At 41.8% G+C, this 10,264-nt stretch overlaps 1 long non-coding RNA gene across 1 annotated transcript; it reads left to right on the top strand.

The window, feature by feature from the left end:
- The first annotated feature begins 2,820 nt into the window (after positions 1 to 2,820).
- LOC143269319 (uncharacterized) lies at positions 2,821 to 5,675 on the top strand. Its single transcript, XR_013045710.1, has 3 exons — positions 2,821 to 2,988; positions 4,154 to 4,269; positions 5,378 to 5,675. It is a non-coding gene; the product is annotated as an uncharacterized LOC143269319 (long non-coding RNA).
- Positions 5,676 to 10,264: the final 4,589 nt, after the last annotated feature.

Genomic DNA, 10,264 nt, shown 5'->3' with positions numbered 1-10,264 from the left:
ACTCTCACTGTCAATCATAGAATGTTCTAGATGGTGCCACCAGGGGGACAGTATGTAATTTTGTCAAGACTTACTACTTTGACACAACATGAATTTTGAATTTCATCCAAGTTCTAGAATCAATCTGCCATTAGTTCATTTTCATCACTGCTGAATTCAAACTTCTAAGGGGACAGAAGAAAGCAATCAAACTATCAACTAATATTTAATTACAGTGCTAAATCTACCTAAAGAGTCAGGTAAAGATACATCATGTGATTTATAGACAACTCAAACAATACCACACCTAGATTTTCTTTAGGGAGCCATATAAGCTCATGTTTTAGTTTGTGGAAAATGAACATTATCAGATCATCTCAAGAGCACCTCATAGCCTCACTTCGTATCTCTAATTTATCCTTAACTAATCTAGTTGGCAACAGGAGATGCCACTGATTGTTTCTTTCCACCTATCCTTTTCACACAAAGTGGATGAGAGGCTCTATAAACCCCATGCTCCTTTTAAGCAAACTGTAACCTTTGGCAACATCCTCACCCTCACTGGTACTGCCACCGCCTTTGTGACAAGTCAAAGACAAGCCCTCAGCTTAGACCTGGCACCTGTTTCCTCTGCCCTATCCCTCAGGACATCATTCTGGCCCTCACCACCTGTGGTCAGTTTCAGCCCTGCCCTCTTGAGAGGGAATCACTAAGGTTAGCTGAATCTACTTAATGCTGCCAGTGGGCTGAGCGAGGACTCTTAAGGGGAAGGCTGGAGAGCACAGAGCCAAGGCTGCTCAGCTCTAGCAGGTAAGAGGTAAACTGTTGTCTTTATTTTCCCAGTATCCTTTCTTTTCCCCCAAGAGGCACAATCTCACTGTAACTCAGAGATGCCTGTGACTACTCCAGTTTTGGTATCTTTGGTGCAGAGTGGGGAGCACCACACTCAGTCTGAGGGCTTTTTCTCATGGTAGATCCACTCTTTCAGTTTCCTGAGCCAGTGGATCATCAGACTTGTGCCAGCACCTTGATGGCTACATTCTCTATCTGCTAAAAACTCCTGGGGCAACTTTCTAAAGCTAAGCACATGGCTTCCATGACTGTATCCTTTTGCTAACGCCGACACTGTAACCAGCCCTGCTGGTTCTTCCTGTGTGCTTTCAAACACTTGAGGAAAGTGATCTTTCCTCATCTAAATTCACCCTAACATGGCTTCTCAGTAATATTTAATTGCTCATATTGATGGAGAGAGAGAGACTTTGAGGAAGGAATAATGCATTCTTGGGCAATGTTTGGAAAGTATAGCTCAGTTCTCAACCTGGAAAGAACTATGGGGCTTCCAATCAAGCTAAGGGAACTCTGGCTTTGGAAGGAGAAGGTGTTGATATGGCCTCCCCTATGTTCCAAGAGAGACCCCTGGAAATGGAACCTGGGCTTCTGGTCAGTTCAGGGGAAACCAATTAGCAGGGTGGCAAAGGCTATTCCCCATGACATCAGCAGTCTCTTCTCCAGGCATTCTCTTGTATCCTGGAGAGATCTTGGCATCCCCTGTGATGTCACCAGTTTTTGAGCAACACCAACAGCCCTTAAGGCACTCCTTAAATGCCTATAGGGTACAACATTAGGCATGTTGTCAAGACTGAGGGGTGTCCTTGAGAGAGAATGGAGAATGTCTAGAGACTAGAGACAGGCAGATGAAAGCTGGCATTCAGTCTCAGAGTAAAACCAGGATCAAAAAGATGGTTCTGGCCTAGGCAAAAGAGTGCTAGGCAGCACATGGGCAGCTTCCTAGAGGAGGTGGGCTTGAGTTTGGCCCTCTCTCTGTGTCTCTATATCTCCCCTCTCCCCCCCCCCCCGTATGTGCGTGTGTGCGCATGTATGCACGCGCACATGCAAGCACATGCAAGCACATACAAGCTTTTGCAGGTTTGTGTGTCCCTGCAGACTCTAGAAGCCAGGAATCTGTGGTGGGGCTTGAGGCTTTGCCTGTCTCAGTTTGCAGGTGATGCCAGTGCTGAGGTATGGGAGCCCCACTTTAAGCAACACTGCTCTTGTCCTATGTGCTCACCTTGGTGGCACCTAGGAATCACTTGGGGGAATTTATATAGCTATCTTGATGTTGGGTCTCAACCCCAGAAATAAGTGCTCTATCTAACCTTTAGTAATAGTCACCTAGGACCTAGAATCACTGTTCTGAAAAGGGAGAAATGTCCTTGCATTTTCTGATGTGCCAAGACCTGTGGCATAGACTCTTGGTAACACGTGGTGACATAGAGAGCTATGTTGACCCTCCAAACCTACTGGGTGAGCTCATACAACCAGGGCACCCTCCACCTCACCCAGCCTCTGCTGACCGGGGACTAGGATAAAAACTTTATAAGCCTCTAGATAAGCGTTTTGCACCGTGAGGGGAATGCCAGGCAGCCCTGGGAGTCTGGAGCTCAGACCCAGGCTTTACATGTCTGGTTGCTGTGGAACCTGTATATAGAATATACAAATGTTGGTTCGCCTGTCCTCCCTCAGAGGATATTTGCCCACCTCTTGCTGTTGTTTCCCCATTCCCAGGACAGTTAAGGACAGTTTGGGGACTCTTCCTTTTATTGAAGGTAAATGGACCTCTTTTGGTGTAGGGGTTTTCCATGGTATTTTGATTCTTTCTTCCATAAGCTGTTGTCTCATTTTGGCCTTCTGAGTACAGTTGTCATGGCTGTGTGGAACTCTAGGCTATATTTTCCTGGACACCTGGGGCCTTTTGGGTTCTTGTTCCTAGAGGCTCCGATGGCAGGAGGAAACTGCCAGGACCTTATTATTCAGTGTATCTCTACTGCTCTGCACAGCAGGCTCCTGATGGAACAGACTCAGCTGGAGAAGAAGGTGGACATGCAGAGGCAGGAAACAAAGGAACTGCTAGATGAATGGGACCAGCTGATACACGTGTTTGAGCAAATGAAAGTTTTCTGTAAGGACCTGAAGGAAGAGATCAATTACCAACAAACCCAGATACAACAGGTAGGGATAGGCAGGTGGGTCAGGCTGAGGTCTGGCACCATTTGTCCATTTGACTGCCTGTCTGCTCAAACAGCCATCTGTGCATCCACCCATCCCTTTACTCATGCATGCTCCCATCCAGCCACCTACCTCCTGCCACCAGGGTGCTCACTTCAGTGTTCATGCACAAGTACTTCTGGGAAGAAGTTATCCTCCTCTGAGAAACTGAATTATTGGCAGGCCATCCCTTCTACTCTGCTTGAAGCTGCAGTCCAGTGTAGGAGATGGGCTGATTATCTATCATACACCTGCATGTCATCATGATAGCTAGGGTTCTATGCCCAAAGCCCTGAGTGAGTGAGTTCTGGGTCCTGGGACTCATTTGCCTGGCAGGTCTCACATGAGATCACAAGTGGGAAGCAATTTCCAAGGAGGAGATCCCTGTGCAAGTGCCAAATGGGTGCTTCTCATAGTCATGGACTTGGGTGGCCTGTGGCCTTCTTTCTTTCTGCATCCCAATGTTTTCTCTTCACTTTCCCAGCACTTTGTTCACAGTGACAGAAGCCTGAGTAGCAGCTTATCCAGCTCTGTTTTCTGTGCATGATACTGGGCAGTTCTCCCATCTAGGAGAATATAGTCTGGAGTTCTTTATATGATCTGCTGGAGGCTTTTGACAAGATGGTATTGGAAGGTTGGAGATTTGGGGCTACAGGGGCAAAATATCATTAGCCAGCTTAACATAGTATTAGTCCTCAAGGAATGATGGCTGAGCTGTGAGATTCTTCTGAAAGAGCTAGTATGGTTAGTCTAACCTCAAGAGTTCCTCTGCCATGATGATTTGTTCTCTCTCTCTCTCTCTCTCTCTCTCTCTCTCTCTCTCTCTCTCTCCATTTCTCTCCTCTCACTCTCATCTGTGTGTGTGTGTGTGTGTGTGTGTGTGTGTGTGTGTGTGTGTGTGTGTATTTAAAGCATGTGGGTGTTATGGTGTATCATGCATGTGTGCATTTAGAGGAGACCACTGGGTTTCTTTTCAGTCTCTACCTTGAATCAGGGTTTGTTCCTTTTCTGGATGCTTATTATTTTGCCTACCTGGCTGACCAACAAGCTATTGGGATCCTTTGTAACTGCCTGCATTTGTATGACAGTGTGTAACCCTCTACTAAGAACACAATCTTCTAATGAACAGGGGATCCAAAGATTGGATGAAAGTCGTCAGTTGCTGCTGAAGCAGAGAAAGATACTCATGCAGGAAAAGGACTTGGCAGAAAAGCTGCACCATTAATTTGAAGGCTCCCAGATGAGGTAGGAGCCCAAGCTGAAGGGAGGAGGTACAGGCAAATGGGTCCCCTGTACCTGGGATCTCTGTCTTCTATGGGCTTCTGCTCAAGTGCATGGGGCTCAGCTATAACCAGGAAAGGACATGCTGGTCTGGTCAATAAAAACTTCTGTCCAGAAAACAATGTGATTGATACTCAGTATGTCTGAAGAATTGAGTCTGCCTTCCTCCCTTTTTAACTCTTTCTGTACTGAGAAGGATTTTCTTGAACTGATAGAGATCTGCCTGCCTCAGCCTCCCACGTAATGGGATTTAAAGGTGCGTACCACCATACCTGGCTGAAATTACATTTTTATTTAGGAGCATCCCCCATGGAAAAGAGATTCCTACCTTTGAACACTGCTCTCTTCAAAATTTACCCATTTCCTGTGCAAAGTGTTCTCTGGATAGAATAAGTTAAGGACTTTTCAGGATGAACCCAGGCAGATGCCTCAGCTGCATGGAAGATCAGAACCTTCTTGAGAGCCTTCTATAACAGACTCCTAAAGAGCCAGGATGCAGATTCCCAGCTCTGGTCCTAATGAGTTTCTGTTTGGTCCCAGACAACAAGTTTCTGTTTGGTCCCAGAGCCCAGACAGGGCCAGTGTTCTCAGTCACACATCTCATGAAATGCAGTTCTAGCATGACAGAATCTATATTGTATGTTTCTCATGTTTAAGGTGCCTCCTGGGCATGAGGGCCGATTTAGTCTCATCACCTTGTTCAGGTGCCCATATGGCAGTGCTGTATTATGACTATCAATAAAATGATGTGGTTGATCAGTAAGTCATCATTAATAACAAGTGTATTGCTCTTATACTGTTGGATATGGCATTAATATGCTGTTGCTATTTACAAAATGTTGTCACTGAACTGTAGAAGAATGTCCTATTCTTTCTAGTAGAAAGGACATCATACAGTGTTCAGCTTAAGTTATGACAGGAACTCTGATTTTTATTCCTTGGGAATTCAAACAATGACATCAGTCACAATATCAATGTTGTCTGTCCAGCACACATACCTGAGGGAAGAAGTAGCTAGACAATAGACATGGCAGGTCCTCTTCTGACTGTCTTAACTGATTTCCTCTCTTAGGTCCAAGAGCAAGGTCTATGAGCAAGATGTATCAAGATCATGATGCAGAAACCTACAAAGCTATTCAAACCAAACTTATGGGAATTCATTACCTTTATCAACAGCTGTGGAGCCTGTCTGGGACTGGGCTAGGCCCTCTGCATATTGAGACAGTTGTTTAGCATAATTTGTTGAATGGAATACCTAGCACAGCCTTGAGGTAGGAGGAGGAGCTTAGACCTGCCTCTATTAAATGTACCTCTCTATAAGGTAATGGGGAGTGGGTTGGGAGGAGGAGGCTGGAGAGGCAGAAGGAAAGAGGTGGTTCTTTGGTATGTAAAATGAATAAAAAATCTTAATAAAAAATAAGGTACTCTATAGACACACTTTCATGAATTTGTCATAAATACCAAAATATTGAGAAACACAACTTTATTGCTCTATAGACTCTCAAGCAATAAAAATATTCATTATGGGAAGTATAAAAGAAATCAGGAAACCCAGAGCTATCTGCCTCAGTTTTTCTTGCAATGCAACAACAGTGATAACCACACAACAGAGAAAAGGACCCTTTATGTCACTTTGGGAAACAGCTTTTTAGAAAGGCTGTTGAACTAGATCTAGCATTAGTCCCACATGCGTGCAGTTCCCGTGGAGGCCAGAAGAGGGAAATGGATTTTCTCTGTCCTAGATGGTTGTTAGGTGCCATGTGAGAGAGCACCAAATGGTCTTAACCTATGAGCCATCTCTCCAGCTTCTGCTCATGGTTTTGGACATTCAAGCCCTTTGTGCTGTATTAGAGACATGATAACCTCTACCAAAGAGAGATGTTTCTCAAGACATGTAGTAACAGCGACATGAGGTAAGTATGCTAATTGTCTTAGTCTGCCAGGCTTCTATGCCAGGCTCTGGTGTCCGCACTGATGTCTCTGGGTTCAGCATTGTACCCCAGCATCACTTATTGTCAGGTTGGAGCAGATCTGTCATCTCTCATCTAGGACAGCAAGGTAGATTAGGCACACATGATGAAAGGCAGAATTGAGATGTCCCTCCTTGGGGCTGGATGTGGGGTAAGGAATCTTTAATAGCAAGAAAGATCTCCAGCTAAGCAGTGTTGAGAGGAAGCTCAAGAGCAGGCACAGAGCATGGAACCTGCAGCAGACGGCACATGCTTCTGGTGGAAAGCATGCCCTTTCAAGCCTGGGACATGAGAGGGGCAGTTGAAGCTGCCTTTGGCCTTGGCAGATCTCAGCATACTGAAGGAGGATCTTCCAGGTAACTGTTTTATAAATGTAGAGGTCCTGGGAGCGGATTTGACTTCTTAGACTAAAGATGAGTCAGAGAGTTCAAGTGTGGAGGAAGCAATCCTGTGGGTCCCCAGACAGGTACCGACCAACCTGGGCTTTTACAAGCTCTGTAGCCAGAAAATTATGGTAGAATGTGGGGCATTTACTCACCAACCCCACAGTTCCCCAGAGTTTTCTTGAGTGTGAGCAGCAGGAAATATTAGATAGAAGGATTTATTGCAGAGAATATCGTGGAGATAAACAGATAGAAAATAAAGGATAGCCTCAAGAAGGCATGGAACCTTTTCCAATGGGCCCCACTGTCTCTGCCCCAGGGTATTTATAGAGATGCCAAGGGGTGGAGCAAAAGACCTCCTCCCCCAGCACAGCCAAGTGCAGACCATCTCAGACACCTGCACTCAGGCCCGTGGCCCTAATCATCCTCTATGGAGACATGCTGGGTAAAGCCATGAGAAACCTGAAAACGGGCTCCCACAGGTCCCCCTTTCTTAATATATAAAAAATAACTATTAACGGCTTACAACAATCTCCATAGCTGTTACACGTCCCAGTATTGGAGTAGAGGATGATAAAAATGGCATTTCTCTTTTGAATTAGGTCCAAGGTGACTACAGCAGTCTTAGCTGCCTCAAGCCCTTTCTAAATCAAAAACTCTTAAGGTAACTACAAACTTAAAGAATACCTTAGCTTCATCATTACCATTAACAGGTTAACATAAATATTGCTCTACATAGTCACAATTCTCCCAATCTTACAACACAAAGCAAACTCTTAACAGAACCATTTGAATTAGCATATATGGTGCTATATATAGTTAACAATTTTCTCCGTCTTACAACTTTAACTCAATCATTTGAATTTTCTTGCTAACAGAACATAGGAAAAAATTTGATGCATTCACATCAAACTTAAACATTTCCTTAACTCCACAAAACCAGCATGTATTAATATCAATAGGTTAAACATTTCTGCAAACACACATTCATCCTTAACTCACTCATAACTCCTCCTTTTCTTTATAATTTTTTAAACAAAATCTCAAACCTTGTTAGAGGAACCCAAACTTCCAGTTCCTACAAACCCATACTGAAATGCAGTATTCTCAATCTAACCATTAACACTTTGAAAACTTTTAGCGAAACATCCATCCAAAAGCAGTTTCATAATAAAACTCTTTACACTTTAAAAGTAGTCTTAGTATACTCCATTTGCATTTATTACTAACAAAACATGTCATTAATCCACTCAAACAATTTTTTAAATTAAGTAGACTAAGGAATATTAACTCTCCCTTTTCTTTATAATTTTTTAAACAAAATCTGAAGCCTAGTTAGAAAACCCAAACTTTTCCATTTAAACAGTTCCATTTGTAACACAAAATGTTCTGTACATAATTCCATTTTTACATAAACAGTTCCACAAAACAATTGCATTTTTAACACAGAACAATACATGAATCACCAGCATAGATGCATACACAAAACTGCATCTTGAGTCAAGGTAGAAACAATAAATTTCTTCATTTCAACAGTTCCATTTTTAACCCAATTCCAGAAAATAGTTCCTAGGTCATTAGTATAAGTAAACTCAAAATTGTCCCATTGCAATGAAATCTATTGTTCAGTTCATTAAGTCCTAAAATTCAAATGATAAATTCTGGTACTAACCTTCCAAATTTGAAGAAATCCATAACCAAAATCTTTTTGTAGTTTTATCTCATTTTAAGTTCAAAAACTTCAAAAAAGTAAATTCTGGTATCAGGCTTTCACTTCCAAATATGAAGAGACATTTTACAACCAAAACTTTTTGCAGTTAACAATTTTAGTTCAAACAAGCATCTCTGCAACTTTTATTCTCAAGTCAGAGACCTTTTTAGTTATAGTAATATTTTAAACTGCACCATTTTTTGCTGTTAGCTCAGGTTTTTCTGTGTTGGGTCAATTTTCCATGGATCCCAGCTGCGGATGCCTTGTGCTGGTTCTGGTGTCCACCATTCTTAGCTTCTTAGCACATTCTGAAGCTTTTGAAACCATTCAGACTGCCTACTTTGCAGTCTACTAGGACACTATCTTCTGTGTCTCAGATTCTTTTACCATATACATTAAGCATAGATTCACACTCAATATTTACACTTTCACAAACTCACATATAATATGTGCTCAAGCATAAACTCACTCAACATTTACACATTTTTACAAACTGATATATAACATATTAACATCTACTTATTTATATACTAATCTTATTTCTTATTTAAACTTACATTTACAACTAGTATCTTTTCTTACAAGCTTATTACCACATGTCTTAAGACTACATTAGATATTTCTTGCAAGCTTATATTCAAGGAACTCTATAGATCTATTTTTAGCATATATTTAACTTAGCAAACACCTAAAGATTTCTTAACATAGAGATCTAACAAGACAGTAATTTCTAGAAACTCACATCACTTATTTTCATCTTTTTCTACTTCTTACTTTTAAATATTATCACTATCTCTATTAGATTCTCTTATCTAGACAGGAAGTACATACATCATTTCTAAAGTTTAGAGTTTATAGTCAGCTTTGCTATACAACACTGGGATTTAGTGAATGTTGTCATCATAGTTGTGATACTTGTTGCTAGAGGACTGTAACCTTTCCAGGATGAAGCCACACTCCAAAGTTGCTGAGTTCTCTCAGTCTTTCCGGAACCAGCAGAGATGCACTGTCAGTGGTAGACAGTTTTTAACTAGAGGCTGTCCCTTTACCCAAATTCATAATAGCTCCCCTAAGTGCTTCAATTCAGACAAATGTTTCTATTACAGTAGTACTCTCGGTTTGCTCTACCGAAAAACACTTAATGTTGAGGGTGAAATTACCGTATTTAGCTGCCATAAAGCTCTTCACCAAATACTGCACAGCTATTAGGTGATATAAAGTATTTTTCTAAAGGAGCTAGTAAAGCCAAAAGCAGCACAGCTCCGAACTCTATTTCCTCACTGTTTGCATTAACCAGTGATAAAACCTCAGAAATACTAATTGGGCCACTTTCATTCTGGTTCCTTTATAGGAACGTCATTGAAGCTGAACTTCCTTAGTTCCATGCTCCTTATCAGATGCTCCAGTAACCACTGAGCTTCATTCTCCTCTTGTGAAAAAACACAAACATGTCCTCGACCCCATATTAAAACAGGATCAGGACCCTTCCATAATCCCGAGCAGGGATCTTTCCACTTGAGCAGAAGTGGCTTGGGTGCCACTATGTCAAAATCTATCTGTGGCAGACTGCTCATGGACATCCATATTCAAAAAGTTCAGAACAAAAAGAACATGTTTTAATACATTATGTGGTGATTGAGGATAAAGTTCTTTTTTATTTTTATTTTTTGAAGTTGTATTTTAAGATTGCTATGAGTCCTTTCCACAATACCTTGTCCCTGAGGGTTATAAGGAATACCTGTTTTATGTATGATTTCCCATTGGGTATAAAATTGTTGAAATGCCTTACTGCTATATCTAGAACAATTATCAGTTTTAATAATTTTTGGTATACCCATATACTAAAAACACTTCAAGCAGTGCATAATTACTACTTCCACACATAGCTTATGGCT

The sequence above is a fragment of the Peromyscus maniculatus genome, chromosome 18 (genome assembly GCF_049852395.1).
Source record: "Peromyscus maniculatus bairdii isolate BWxNUB_F1_BW_parent chromosome 18, HU_Pman_BW_mat_3.1, whole genome shotgun sequence".
NCBI classification, from domain to species: Eukaryota; Metazoa; Chordata; class Mammalia; order Rodentia; family Cricetidae; genus Peromyscus; species Peromyscus maniculatus.
The sequence above is the reverse complement of the archived record's forward strand: the minus strand, read 5'-3'. Positions and strand labels throughout refer to the sequence as shown.